A 16,185-nucleotide genomic window follows, 5' to 3' on the forward strand; every position below is an offset into this window, starting at 1 on the left:
TGGCTACTGTGGAGTAGGGTCACAGGAGGCAGGGTCACTGCTGTAAGTGGTTGGCAGCAGGAGTGGGGCAATTCTGAGGTCCTGAGGTTGGGAGGATTGTTTGACTCGTCAGTGCGAGGCTGTGGGTCCTGAGCTCACAGAAAATGTCAGTGAGCGAAGTCCCCACATTCCCCATTGTTTTCCTTATGGCTGGCTACAGCAAAATGGCCACTGGAGGCAACACATATGCAGATTGAGATATGGCTATGGGATTTCTGTCTGCGCATGCTCAGCCTTTGATGACCATTTTCATGGCTCGCAGCGTTGCACAGCCGGGACACCTCCTTTCCCAGCCTAGGGTACGCAGCATCTCTCCACTCCTGCCACCACCGGGCTACTGCAGCAAGCAGTGACCCTGCCTCATGTGACCCCGCTACACTGCCGATATCCCCGGTAAGCTACCGTAACTGTATAATCGGACTATAAGACGCACCACCATTTTATTGAAAAATGTTTATTTCCTATTTTTCTCCCCAAAATTTGTGTCCGGTGCGTGTTGGTCTGCAAAATATGGTAATCACAGTAGTTGCTGTGTCTACATTAAAAATTTCCTTTCAGCAAAGTTTTTTTTTTTTTATTAATAAGCCAGTCTTCTTTTTGTGTATCCATTAACCTGCCTTTTACTACTACTCCTGCTAAACTTAACTATTAGTCTGTTTATGGCAATATCCTTTAGAAATGGGTCGCTTTTTATCATACAGTATTTATTAATTAGTGATCTCACTCATAAAAATGATAGCTGTCAAATCATGTCAATGAATTGGTTGCAGTGGGTCTATGATAACAATTACTGTGAATGGCGCCTCCGAGAACCCCAATTTCCACATCTAGAAATTCAATAGACCTACCAGCAATATTACCTGTCAGTGTCACGTATATCATGAATTCATGGAATATTTGAGAAGTGTCATCCCACATAATACAGATATAATCTATAGAACGTAGGAATAATTTCATATGAATGGCAAATGGATTAGATCTAGTGAAGATCTTCTCCAGATCTTGCCCCCCAAACAATATTGCAAAAGTTGGTACAAACACATAACACATCCTTGTAAATTAGAATATGTAAGTACAATAAAGCTCCATACATTGGCAATGATGCCATATTACAAGTCTGCACCACTGTGCCATATTACGCCTGTCCATTTTCCAAGTGCTTTTTGAGATACATTTTTTGTTAAACCACAGTGAGTTCTAAGGTGCAGATTAATTAAGAAGTTTCCGAAAGTAGTGTAAATTATTGCAGAAGTATATTCCGGTCCATTACTAGAGTAAGTCTATTACTCTGGCAAGCGAAAGATGAGCCAAATTCACTAAAAGGCAAATGCTTCTTTACACATTTAGCGCTTCTTCTCCAAGCAGACCCTTTATCAAGACTAGCTTATAAAAAGCCAATAATGACTAATTAGCAGGGTACTATGTTCTTATTGCAATAGTTAAATTGTTGTTAGTACCTTTTAATGCATTTGGCTCATCTTACCCAATCCGACCCTGAATCAAGACTGGCTTATAAACACCAACCTTGATTAATGTCATTAGCGTGATGTTTTGCTAAGTTTTTAATGTAATTGTTGTGTTAGTACTCATGGCATCACCAACAGTGCAGATTCTACATTATGACCCCAATTCTTCAAAACTGATGTTCACGTCTAAAGTTAATGAGGGGACATGTTAGACCCAGGTGTGCCCAGAGGCCTGGAGAAAGGTTTCTAGGATAAGGAAAGCCACATCATATCACGAATAAGACAGGCGGTGGCATCACGCACCCTTGTAGAAATGGCATAAAAATGCCAAAAGAAGCAAAACCTTTGCACAACCTTTAGTTGTGCAAAATTTTTTGCTACTTTAAGTTTTAATGCCAGATTTCTGGCATTAAAGCTTTGATGAATCGGACCCTATTTTTTTAAACTAATTTTAATATTACTGCACATACTCGTGGATAAGCAGAGTTTTTCAGCACTTTTTTTGTGCTGAAAACGTCCTCCTCGGCTTATACACGAGTCATTGTCCCAGAAGACTGAAATGAATGTTCACTGCGCTGGTAATGAATATTCATTTGTCTTATACCGCACAGTTACAGCCGCAGTCGTCGGCTTCCAGCACATATCCTGCTTACCTTCCCTGCATGCCCTCGCTACAGCTCATTCCGGTGCAAGCAGCTCTTCCGGTCGAGTCATCGGTATGTACCCCGCTCATTAGGGTAATGAATATTCACCTCTCTCCACTCCCACAGGCGTGGAGTGAATATTCACTACCATAATGAGTGGGGACATGTGATCGCTCAGCCGGAAGAGCTGCTGGCACGGAACGAGATGCAGCAGGGGCGCACAGAGAATGTAAGTAGGAGGTGTTGTTTTTTTCATAGGAACCATGCATACAAGGACAGGGATGGGGAGTCATGCATACAAGGACAGGATGGGGAGCCATGCATAATAAGGTCAGGGATGGGGAGCCATACATACAAGGACAGGGGATAAGGAGCCATGCATACAAGGATGGGGATAAGGAGCTATGCATACAGGGATGAAGAGCCATGTATAGAAGGACAGGGATGAGGAGCCATGTATAGAAGGACAGGGATGAGGAGCCCTGCACACCAGGATAGGGATGAGGGGACAATGCTTACCCAGCTTATACTCGAATCAACAAGTTTTCCGTTGCAAAATTAGGTGCCTCGGCTTATACTCCGGTCAACTTATACACATGTATATACAGTAATACAATTCATGCAAACTACAATGCTGTATAAAATAAAAGATATATTTTATTACAAAAAATACAAGTTACTGTAAATCTTTCAACTGTTGACTGGAAACAAGGCACATGACAAATGCATGACTATAGTGCAAATTGGATTACTTCAAATTTTTAAAGGATTTGTTGAATTAGGTACGTAAACAAAACACATAAAAGCACAAAGCACATGAACAAACATAAGATGGGGCTTCTCCATAATTCCTGGACGAGAATAGATTTTCTGATGTTATTTTTTAGAGAAAGAACCGAAGCCTGATCCATCTTCTGGAATGATTACAATGCCAGGTCCTTCATGTTGAGCAATTAAAGCACCAGATCCTTCTTCTGGAGTGATTACAATGCCAGATCCTTCATCTTGACCGATTATTGCACCAGATCCTTCTCCTGGAATAATTACAAGGCCAGATCCTTCATCTTGAGCGATTACTGCACCAGATCCTTCTTGTGGAGTGATTACAATGCCAGATCCTTCATCTTGACCGATTATTGCACCAGATCCTTCTCCTGGAATAATTACAAGGCCAGATCCTTCATCTTGAGCGATTACTGCACCAGATCCTTCTTGTGGAGTGATTACAATGCCAGATCCTTCATCTTGAGCGATGGCAATGCCAAATTCCTGGCCAGATCCTAATCCAGATCCTTCAAAAACTAAAAAAAAAAAAAAAAAAAAAAAAAAAGATCAGTAGTTAGCATCCTTTCATAATTACTAAACAGCAGAAAAAAAGAACTACAAAAATAACAGGCAGTTTAGTCTCAAAGCACTTGTGTGTGTATTAAGGAATACAATGTGCCGGGCTTCTTCATGTTGTAAAAGTTATAGATACTGGAGGAGATTGAATTTATCAGTTTGTGAAAATGTCACTAAGTGCAGTAAATGTATCACAATGCTGCATGTGATAACATGGTAGACACGCAAGAAGCCAGCCATTCTGTTCCTTATGCCGCCTTATAGCCAGTGTACATTGACATATACTGTATATCTAAGCTTTCTTTTGCTCTACTTGTTTTAGACAATTTTCATAGCTAAATACTTTGCTTAGTAAAGAGAGTAATGCTAAGGAGGTGATTCATCAATGTCTTATGCCAGAATACTGGTGTAAAATTCCTTTAAATGGACAAAATTTTTGAATTTTTTTTTCCAAATTTTGGTGTTTCCAACCAGTTTGAATCAGCTCTGCAAAAATAGCCAGAGCTAGGACGGACTCTTTGTAGGACAGGGTACAGCCGTGTCTGCCCATGAAGTTAACTAAAAGTACTGGTGATTTTTACGCCAGAAGGGTTACTGCAGTCGCTGACTGGAGTAGCATTTCCAGTAAGGTACAAAAAGGAAACAAACACATGAGGAGATGCATGCAATAGTTTAGTTGAAGGAATTTTGCACATTGTGCTCCAGCGAACAGTTCATTGAGCACACAAGTCTTAATGAATCTGCCCCTTTGTATCACTCATAATAGTTTGGGATCCCATTATAAATTAGCACTGGGTCCCAGGATATCACATATAAAAAAAAAACATTAATTATCTGGTTCCTTTTTGATTTCCAGCCACCCCTGGATCAGACTTACATTTGCCCTTTATTTTTATGTTGCACTCAGACAATGAAGTCAAAGCTGCGCTGAGAGCTAAAAATCATCATTCTCGGCAGCACATCGTCCTTTGTAAAACGGACATGTGCTGACAAGAATAATGATATTCTGTCCACACAGAATGCACCATAAGAAGTCTGGCAATACATACATATAATGGAACATTGTGTATAGGATTGTATAATTTGATTGCATTGATGCCGGATTTCTGTTCTTACAGGATTACACCACTAGAGCATATAATACTATGGTATAAATATTACATCTACTAAGAAGCTGTAAGACAAGAGGATAGATACATATAATGGAGCTGGACTTACCAGGAGCGGACAATATGCGGGTCACGCAGCAGAGGAGGAGAAGGTAAGTGGCCTGCATTGTGGTCCTGCTGCTGTATGACTACAGGTAAGAAGTGAGGAGCAGATGGAAGAGGCCTCCTTATATAGGACGGTGACACTACATTTGGGGGAGGGAGTCAGTGAATGGTAATAGCTCCGCCCTCTTGTACAAACACAATGTTATCACATTCTAATGCAAATGACAATAATGGTTGCATAGTAACATTGGATTTTTGAGGTTGGATTATCCTGGTTAAGGACATTGGCATTATTCATGTGATGGCCATTTTCTTATGTGGCAGTATGGTAAATCTTGAATCTTAGATAAGCACCTTAGAATTCACTTTATATCACATATTAAAACATTAAAGATTTTTACAATACGAATGTTTTTTTAATGGGCATAATGGTTTTGCCCTAATACTAACAAAGCCCTATTTTTTTTTAATCTGACATGTCGCTTTACGTGGTAAGTTTTGCATTTTTATAAAACTATTATTAAATTTGGCAAAAATGTATATAAACATTAGAAATGTTAAAACTTCAATTTTTATACGTTAGAAACATTTTGGAATTCCACACAAAATAGGATATAAATAGCACTGAGCGGAAGTCTACTTTATGTCAGCATCATTTTGAAAAGTCATTTTGATTTGTTAGTTTATTAGAAGACAAGTTTAGCAACTATTTTTCTTTTTTTTTTTTCAACATAATTTACAAAAAAAAAATGTTTAGGTATCTATTCACATTCAAAGTGACTTTGATGGGCATTTATGTCTGAGAACTTTCACGTAAGACTCATTTTCTCATATTGCATCCCTTAAAGCACCACATCCTGGAAGTTTGTGAACCTTTCCGGTGCTTCAGTGATATTAAGGCAATGTGGCAGGAAAAAAAAACTAAAGTTAATTTTTTTCTCAAGTAACATATTGCATAAGTCTTACTTTCTTTATCTCTTGTGAATATGAAAAATTAAGTGCACACATAAATTACTATATGTGCTTGGAGTCAACTGTGTTTGTTAATTTAAAACGTTTGGTGTTGGATATTATTTAGGTTACTTTGTCTTGAATCTGTTTTGATGTACGGGGTATATATGTATTTAGTGGTCTAGTCCGGTTTCTGCATTTGTTTTGAGGGTCAGGTTTGGCATCTGTGTATATTTTGGCATCTGGTCTGCATTTTTTGTTTTGTGATGACAAAGATGAGCAACGTATACACTATTTGTAGTTTACTGAATTATATTACTGGAAATCTCATATCTGTCCACAAACTGGCCAACGGTCCAATCATTTTCAGAATACTGGTTATTAAAGGGTCAGATATCTACCAAAAAGTGTAGTTATTTTTCCAATGGAAAAAATCTCCCTCTGGTATGGTAGCCATTATGCAGAGATAATTGTCCTAAGTCCATGATCACATGTTCAGTATTTGGTCAGTATTTTACATCAGTATTGGCAACTCAAAATCAGAGTGAAACAATCAGGGGAAACATATCATAAAAACACGTCACCACTTCTGTATTTATCATCCACTCCTGGTTTTGGCTTACAAAAACTCATGTATGATGGTTCTCAGTACAAATCCCACCAAGGACAACATCTACAAGGAGTTTGTATGTTCTCCCCGTGTTTTTGAGGGTTTCCTCCGGGTTCTCCGGGTTTCCTCCCACTCTCCAAAGACAGAATGATAGGGAATCTAGATTGTAGCCCCAATGGGGACAGCGATGATAATGTCTGTAAAGCGCTGTGGAATTAATGGAGCTATATAAGTGAGTAACATAAATGAAATACAAATACTGACCAAATACTGAATGTGGCCTGTTAATAAACATATAGTGAGTATCAGTATCAGCTTTTAGGTCTCATTGGTAACAAGTATCATTGCCTCCAGCTCACTTAGTTCTATGTAAATTATTCTGTTTGGGGGAGGATACAGTTGGAGTTGTGTGCATGTATTGGACATAGGTTTACATGGTCTTCTGGCTTGGAGGGTTGAGTCCTTTCAAGGAGGGCTATTGACTGTTTGCTTGAAAAGCTGCACTTTGTTTAGCATAATATTAGGCTTTTAATTTAAAAAATGAAAATACGTTATGTTGAAAAATTAAGCCCAAAACTAAAGGTTTATTGCACTAAATTCATAATTTTATTTGATACTTTTCTTTTTATCATTCTTTGAGCCTTTTAAACAGTCCTTTGGATCATGCCGTACATGTAATCAGAAACATATGGAGGTGCAATAGAGAACAAAGTGATTTTATACATAAACCCCGTTACTAACTGGGATAGTAATCAGAAACTCATTCATGAAGAGCGGTTGTGGTAGACTGTATCCATGTACACCTTTTCCCGCCTCTATGAGAGAAAGCAAGATTTCAGGCTTTCTATTACAAATAAAACGCACTTTCCTACTTTATGTGTAATCCGCTGTGATTGATTTATTTAGAAAGACATAAAATAAGTCTGAATAATTAACAATTGCAGAGCAAAACTTTTCTTTCATGATATTTATAAATGTGTCTTGAGATCCTTATGAATACATAAAACTTCGTTCCAAGTTGAATGTTCGTTGAACAGAAAATATAGCCATTCACTTATTGGTTCAAATCGCCCGTTAGTTGGTCATCCTGGGAATACAATCTTTTTGGGATGGGAATCTTGTTTCCCAAGAGAAAATTTCTCATCATTCATGGATGAAAGGTTTTTTTTAACAAAATCTGAATTTTGTATGAAAATAATCTAACATAACAGACTATGTTTCAAACAATGACATTGTGTTATCGATAGGGTAAAACCATAGATCATTCTAAAGTTTATCCCAGACAAATGGTCATTTTGTTTGAAATCATTCATTTTCATGAACTATAATCTACGGTGTAAATCCTTTAGGGACAATGCTGTGGCTTTCATGATGTGACTTGTGTAGTTCTTGTGGAGACATGATGTCCATGATAAGAGCCAAGACCACCTCTCATTTACATCTCAGTTGCAGCCTTTGTCAGGAATGTTTACATTAGATAAGTGTGATAAAAGTCTCTTTAACATCTAAAAGACAGAAAACTGAACCTTACACTATCTTCAGGTCATCTGTAGGGTTAGGTGCCCATTCATCTAGTCCAATCTATTCCAATTTCTGTTAGGTTTGTGTGTCTCTGATAAGCAATAGACCTGCTTGTACAGTAGAAAGAGATAGTAATACAGTTACCATCATTTTATCAGTAGTCCAGATTTCAGCACATCTTTTTAATAATAATAATAATAATAATTTTATTTATATAGCGCCAACATATTACGCAGCGCTTTACAATTATAGAGGGGACTTGTACAGACAATAGACATTACATAGGATAACAATAATCACAGTTCAAAACAGATACCAAGAGGAATGAGGGCCCTGCTCACAAGCTTACAAACTATGAGGAAAAAGGGAGACACGAGAGGTGGATGGTAACAATTGCTTTCGTTGTTCGGACCAGCCATAGTGTAAGGCTCAGGTGTTCATGTAAAGCTGCATGAACCAGTTAACAGCCTAAATATGTAACAGTACAGACACAGAGGGCTATTAACTGCATAAATTGTATGAGAACATGATGCGAGGAACCTGATTATGGTTTAAGTTTTTTTGAATGGGCCACACAGGGATAGTTAGGTTAATATGTTGAGGCGGTAGGCCAATCTGAACAAATGCGTTTTTAGGGCACGCTTAAAACTGTGGGGATTGAGGATTAATCGTATTAACCTGGGTACCTCAACCATCACACTTAACTAAATGTTTGGGAGGGAAGAGCTTTGGTTACTTTACTGAACATGGCCTATAGTTTTTATAAAAGGAGAATGCGAGCAAATGCTGTAATCATTTTTAAAAACGGGGCTATGAAAGCTGGCAGTGGAAGAGGTTGGTGTCAGTGTTTTGTGCAGGGCACTACAGAAGCTGGTTAGGCTGAGTGTATTGCTGGCCTGAATGCAGGGGTGGATTAAGGGAAGCCAGGGCCCCGGGCTGTTCAGACAGGGGGGGGGGGGGGGTCATGTGACGGGGGGGGGGGGGGGGGGTTCATGTGATGGGGGGGGGGTCATGTGACGGGGGGGTCATGTGACGGGGGGGGTCATATTATACCCGAACCAGATTATTCCAGAAAAATGGCCGGGCCCTACTCTACTGTAACCTATTAAATATTTGTTAAAATCTGCAATATAATTTAGGTATATTTTGACCAATAATATCACATACAAGGAACAAATACCACCGCGCCATGACCAGACCACAAATTACAAACACAGTGATCGAATAATATCACATACAAGGAACAAATACCACCGCACCATGTCAAGACCACATATTACCACCACTTGGTGACCAAATAGCACATTCAAGGGACAAATACCACAACACCATTTCCAGACCACATATTACCACCACATAGTGACTGAATACTACAATACTGATCAGTAATAATAAAAAAAACAAACACAATACTATCACCATAAGTGCCAGTATTCACAGGAGATCTATACTTAGTATGCAGTGTCTGTGTAGAGGTAATACAGAGATCACTGGTGACATTATACACAGTACCTCTGTATATAGTGTATAGGTAATACAGTGATCACTGGTGACATTGTACACGGGACCTCTGTATATAGTATAGTGTCAATGTATAGGTAACACTGACTCACCAATGACGTCTCTAGGTGAAGTCCTTCATCTTTCATCCAGCACAGACCGCCATCATTTCTTCCAGCCAGGACTCGTTTCTGCAGGAAATAACACAGTTATCTCGAGCTCTGCTTGCAGAACACATTACTTAATTTTTCACTTCTACATTACACATGGAGAAAAAAAGGCGATATAGAGTCACTCTGCACAGTAACAGGACCGCCCCCCCATTTAAAACAGTATACTCAAAAAATAAAATAAATACATCACTGCAGTAATAATATCCCTTAATTAGCCCCTATGGTAATAATATTCCCCACCCTGGCCCCGTGTGTCTCATTCCTGGCTCCTGCCATATGTTCTCCCATCCTGCACTCATGAGTATCCATTCTACCCCATGTGATCTCCCCATCCTGCCCCATCTGTCTCCATCGTATTCTCCTGCCCCATGATCCAATCCTGCCCCATGTCTTTCATTCTGCCCCATGTCTACATTCTGCCCATGCCTCCAGTCCTGCCCCCAGTGTGTCCAGCAATCTGCCCCAGTGTGTCCAGCATATTACCCCCAGTGTGTCCAGCAATCTGCCCCAGTATGTCCAGCATATTGCCCCAGTAACCAGCAATCTGCCCCAGTGTGTCCAGCATTGCCCCCAGACAGTGTCTCCAGCAATCTGCCCCAGTGTCTGACTCCAGCATATTGCCCCCAGACAGTGTGTTCAACAATCTGCCCCAGTATGTCCAGCATATTGCCCCAGTGTGTCCAGCATATTACCACCAGTGTGTCCTGCAATCTGCCCCAGTATGTCCAATTGTCCAGCATTGCCCCCAGTGTGTCCAGCAATCTGCCCCATTGTCTCCAGCATATTACCCCCAGTGTGTCCAGCAATCTGCCCCAGTATGTCCAGCAATCTGCCCCAGTGTCTCTAGCATTGCCCCAGTGTCTCCAGCAATCTGCCCCAGTGTGTCCTCCAGCATTGCCCCAGTGTCTCCAGCAATCTGCCCCAGTGTGTCCTCCAGCATTGCCCCAGTGTGTCCAGCAATCTGCCCCAGTGTGTCCTCGAGCATTGCCCCAGTGTGTCCAGCAATCTGCCCCAGTGTCTCCAGCATTGCCCCAGTGTCTCCAGCATTGCCCCAGTGTCTCCAGCAATCTGCCCCAGTGTCTCCAGCATTGCCCCAGTGTCTACAGCAATCTGCCCCAGTGTCTACAGCAATCTGCCCTAGTGTCTACAGCAATCTGCCCCAGTGTCTCCAGCAATCTGCCCCAGTGTCTCCAGCAATCTGCCCCAGTGTCTCCAGCAATCTGCCCCAGTGTCTCCAGCATTGCCCCCAGTGTCTCCAGCAATCTGCCCCAGTGTTTACAGCAATCTGCCCCAGTGTCTACAGCAATCTGCTCCAGTGTCTACAGCAATCTGCCCCAGTGTCTACAGCAATCTGCCCTAGTGTCTACAGCAATCTGCCCCAGTGTCTCCAGCAATCTGCCCCAGTGTCTCCAGCAATCTGCCCCAGTGTCTCCAGCAATCTGCCCCAGTGTCTCCAGCATTGCCCCCAGTGTGTCCAGCAATCTGCCCCAGTGTTTACAGCAATCTGCCCCAGTGTCTACAGCAATCTGCTCCAGTGTCTACAGCAATCTGCCCCAGTGTCTACAGCATTGCCCCAGTGTCTCCAGCAATCTGCCCCAGTGTCTCCAGCAATCTGCCCCATTGTCTCCAGCAATCTGCCCCAGTGTCTCCAGCAATCTGCCCCAGTGTCTTCAGCAATCTGCCCCAGTGTCTCCAGCAATCTGCCCCAGTGTCTCCAGCATTGCCCCCCAGTGTGTCCAGCAATCTGCCCCAGTGTCTACAGCAATCTGCCCCAGTGTCTAAAGCAATCTGCCCCAGTGTCTAAAGCAATCTGCCCCAGTGTCTCCAGCAATCTGCCCCAGTGTCTCCAGCATTGCCCCAGTGTCTCCAGCATTGCCTCAGTGTCTCCAGAATTGCCCCAGTGTCTCCAGCAATCTGCCCCAGTGTCTCCAGCATTGCCCCAGTGTCTCCAGCAATCTGCCCTATTGTCTCCAGCAATCTGCCCCAGTGTCTCCAGCATTGCCCCAGAGTCTCCAGCATTGCCCCCAATGTGTCCACAGTCCACCGTTAGCTTATAAAAAAAAACAGTCTCCTCACCTTACCAGCGCTCCACGCGGCGAGCTCCCTCCAGCAGCGCACACTCGCCGGCGACTGACAATGACGTCAGACGCCGGCGACGTGTGAGCTGCGGCCGACTTCAGCTGCCAGCCTCCAATTGGCTGGCGGCTGTTGTTAACTATTGAGGTGCGGGCGCGCGCGCACGCACGTCAATAGGAAAGCGCCGCAGCGCCGGAAGGGGCCCGGTGAGCAGATGAGAAGGGGCCCGATGTGGCCCCCCTCTCTCTGCCCACCGGGTCCGGGGGGCGGGGCACATAAATGCCGGCGGGCCGGGCTTTCAGTCACACTCCGGCGGATTATCAGAGGGTCAATCTGCGGTGGCCCAGGGCCCCCCCAAGCCACTGGGCCCTGGGCTACCGCCCATATTGACCCTCTGATAATCCGCCCCTGCCTGAATGATAAGTCTAGGGGAGAATGCTGTGGAGATGTCAGCCAAAAGGGAGCTAAGGTGGTGTGAGTGGAGTTGTGTTCAAACCCTGGGGGCTAGTTAGGCTCATGTAGAGCTAGGATGCAACCTAGTTCTATAAGGATTTAGCAAGGACCTATAATGAAGGTCTACTTCCCAGGAGGTGAGGGGGATGGTCTTGGAGATTCATTTGTGATGCAAAAAACAGAGCTGAATTGTCTCTGAAGTAACAGAGTGGTTGAAGACCTCGGCCCGATGCACAGCGACGGGTTGTTCCCGACGCTAGTGTGAAAGTAGCCTTAGGCTGTAGGCACACATTCAGGATTTTTCGCGTTTTTCGCTGTTTTTTGCTATAAAAATGTGATAAAACTGTGAAGAAACGCATACATTAAGCATCCTATTATTAGAATGCAATCTGCAATTTTTGTGCACTTGGTGGAATCGCATTGGAAAACGCTAGCATTCTGGAAGCTAATTATGCTTGTAAAGAGCTAGTGTTTAGTGGGAAAACGCCAATTCCACATGCGTTTTACCCGTGGCACAGTTGCGGAATTGCCACGGAAATTTCCGTGGCAATTCTGGACGTGTTCACATAGCCTTAGGCTACTTTCACACTAGCGTTAACTGCAATACGTCGCAAATGCGTCGTTTTGCCGAAAATACGCATCCAGCAAAAGTTCTTGCTGGATACGTTTTTTCGTCATAGACTAACATTAGCGACGCATTTGCGACGCATTGCCAAACGTTGCGTCCGTTTTGCGACGCTTGGGCGTGTGGTAGCGGACCGTCGGGAGAAAAAAACGTTACATGTAACGTTTTTTGCTCCCGACGGTCCGCTTTTTCCGACCGCGCATGCGCGGCCGGAACTCCGCCCCCACCTCCCCGCACTTCCCCGCACCTCACAATGGGGCAGCGGATGCGTGGGAAAAATGCATCCGCTGCCCCCGTTGTGCGGCGGAGACCACGCTAGCGTCAGGAACCTCGGCCCGATGCACAGCGACGGGTTGTTCCCGACGCTAGTGTGAAAGTAGCCTTAGGCTGTAGGCACACATTCAGGATTTTTCGCGTTTTTTCGCTGTTTTTTGCTATAAAAATGTGATAAAACTGTGAAGAAACGCATACATTAAGCATCCTATTATTAGAATGCAATCTGCAATTTTTGTGCACTTGTTGCGTTTTTTTTCCGCGGTGGAATCGCATTGGAAAACGCTAGCATTCTGGAAGCTAATTATGCTTGTAAAGAGCTAGTGTTTAGTGGGAAAACGCCAATTCCACATGCGTTTTACCCGTGGCACAGTTGCGGAATTGCCACGGAAATTTCCGTGGCAATTCTGGACGTGTTCACATAGCCTTAGTCTACTTTCACACTAGCGTTAACTGCAATACGTCGCAAATGCGTCGTTTTGCCGAAAATACGCATCCAGCAAAAGTTCTTGCTGGATACGTTTTTTCGTCATAGACTAACATTAGCGACGCATTTGCGACGCATTGCCAAACGTCGCGTCCGTTTTGCGACGCTTGGGCGTGTGGTAGCGGACCGTCGGGAGAAAAAAACGTTACATGTAACGTTTTTTGCTCCCGATGGTCCGCTCTTTCCGACCGCGCATGCGCGGCCGGAACTCCGCTCCGCACTTCCCCGCACCTCACAATGGGGCAGCGGATGCGTGGGAAAAATGCATCCGCTGCCCCCGTTGTGCGGCGGAGACCACGCTAGCGTCGGGAACGCCGGCCCGACGCACAGCGACGGGTTGTTCCCGACGCTAGTGTGAAAGTAGCCTTAAAGTGTAATGTAGGGTTGATATGTGATGGGTCTAATAATACAGATACTAGGTGGAAAAACATACATCCCTTGACGTTAAAGCTTGAGTAAAGAAAAGCAAAGCTTTAGATGGTGTGGTGATGTTGTTGGCAGGGACAGGGTTTTGAAGAATGGATCCTGGTCTAATAGGAGGGGCAACCTGGAATTTTATAGTAAAGGGAGTTATTTATTGAGTCCTAGATTAAGTTATACATTCCTTGGTGTGGTCCTGTGATGTTTACGCAATTATTTTGTATTTCTTTATTCAGTAAGGTCTGCAATGTTAATACATTCTTGACGAATATTGGGGTCAATTGCCCCCTACAATCTTGAGTACATTGTGCATTGTGTAACCCCTTAGGCCTTTTTGAGGCCTCATTCCTAAACATCTAGTTCCATACTTTCACAAACCCTAAAGAAATGGTTCCAGGAGGGTTGGGGGTTTTGAGGTTTAGGTGGCTCCAATAGAACTTACTGTGCATTCAGACGAAGACAATCGATTATAGTTTTTGGAATGTAGAAGGAAACCAGAGAACCTAGGAAAATACACACAAACATGAGGGCAGCAAAAATAAATCTCACAACCAAATCTCTTTTAAATGGGTATTGTCATTTGCATTTCATAATGCTATGACATATTACCAGATTACTTGGAATGCTTATTTCCCTATAATCAGGCTGTCTAAACAACACATTGGCTTGTTTTTATTGCATCCATGCTGATCATGATTGTAAACCCCTAATTCTACCCACGTCTATAACACCCTGGAAGATATAGTATGCTGGTGGTAGAGTGGCTCCCACTTGATTTCTCATGCTGTGATCCTGTTATCTTATTTTTCTCCCAAATTTTAACTTTCTTTAAACTATTTGTTTTATTAACTCTTTGTCCATCCAGACAGGGAAAGAGCCAAGGGGGATTAAATAACAGGATAAAAGAATGATTGTAGCACATGTGCTAATTCCGGGTCTATTCACACGTTATGGCCCTGGGCAACAAGATGTGTAAATGTACAACTAGAATAGGTATTTTATATGATAATTAGTAGGGAACACTGAGGTCACAAAAGTGCTCACAGAGACAGCATATATTTAACTAGTAAAACTGTTCCAAGACTTAAAACACACACACACACATATATATATCTTTATTTTTCCTGGCAAATTTGATTCACAGGGAAATTATTGTCCATGAATTTAATGTCCCTTATTATACTCTGTGGTGTCGCCAAACCCCAGAGCATAGTAAAAATAATAAGTAAAAAAGTAAAAGAAAGCCCTATATTCACATGACAGCTAACCTCTCTAACCCCTCTGCTACTCAAAATTATCCGTCTGGTCTTCGCTGCATCTTCTGACACACCGCCGCTCTCACTGGAATCTCCAGGCATATTAGGTTCTGGGCAAGCTCTGTGAAGTTTACAGCGTCCTAACATTACAACGTACTCCATGAAATCTCACAATTGTACGTAGAATTCACCCAAGCCTCATAAAAGCTGGAAGTCCCGATCTTGTATGAGAGGCCTGAGGTTTACAATGCGAGTGGCCGGGTGACAGAAGATGTGAAGAGGATCAGATGAGTGGCGGTGAGTAGCAGATGGGCTGGAGAGGTGAACAGTAAGGTTAAAATATGGATTTTTTTTTTTAATTATCTCAACCTTTTGATGCCACTTTATGGTTCATAAAAATGGTGGCCAACAGCAGCCATTCTGCTGAATCCACTCAGAAGCAAATTACAAAATCTTCATTTTCGCAAATGCAGATTTTGTAATATTCAAATAGAATTAAATACTCAAATTTATTCACTCATGTCTACTTGCAAGTAGCTATGTGGTTATTTAGCTACTATAAACATGAAATGTAAGCCTACTCTTACAGCATATTGTCCATTGTATCTGCTAGCTTTTATTGATTACTGATCATGATTGTAAACCGCTCATTTTATATCTACGGGACCCAGGAGAGTATAATGTTACTGATAGTGAGTGGCTTCCACTTGATATTTTATTCTATAATGCTGTAATCTTATTTTCCTTCAAACTTTTTGATTTAATCTATTATTGTCTTTTAAACTCTTTGTCCAGATGGGAAAGGATTATTTTCAATACTGAAATTGCTGAAATTCAGATTGTATTCACAGGTCACACCCCAGGGGCACCATGATGTGCAAATCCACTAGTAGAATAGGTATTTTATATGATAATGAGTGGGATAACAAGGATACAAAAGCTCTGATAGGGAAAGCATACATCTTAGTAGTAAGAATGTCCATAGACAGTTTCTCCCTTGCATATTTTTCTGACTGTGATACCGTACTTTTTTAGAAAAAATAATGCACAAATGAATTTATCCTACATATAAAGTATATATATATAAAATAAATATAGCAATATATATACTGTATATATATAGTATATATATGCAG

General features: G+C 42.4%; 1 long non-coding RNA gene across 1 annotated transcript; it reads right to left on the minus strand.

Annotated features, from left to right (window-relative positions):
• Window positions 1–2,788: 2,788 nt before the first annotated feature.
• On the minus strand, window positions 2,789–4,792 carry LOC143806902 (uncharacterized). The gene is made up of 2 exons (XR_013221590.1): window positions 4,709–4,792; window positions 2,789–3,450 (listed from the first exon to the last, which is right to left on the minus strand). It is a non-coding gene; the product is annotated as an uncharacterized LOC143806902 (long non-coding RNA).
• Window positions 4,793–16,185: the final 11,393 nt, after the last annotated feature.

This window comes from Ranitomeya variabilis, chromosome 2 (assembly GCF_051348905.1).
Source record: "Ranitomeya variabilis isolate aRanVar5 chromosome 2, aRanVar5.hap1, whole genome shotgun sequence".
NCBI classification, from domain to species: domain Eukaryota; kingdom Metazoa; phylum Chordata; class Amphibia; order Anura; family Dendrobatidae; genus Ranitomeya; species Ranitomeya variabilis.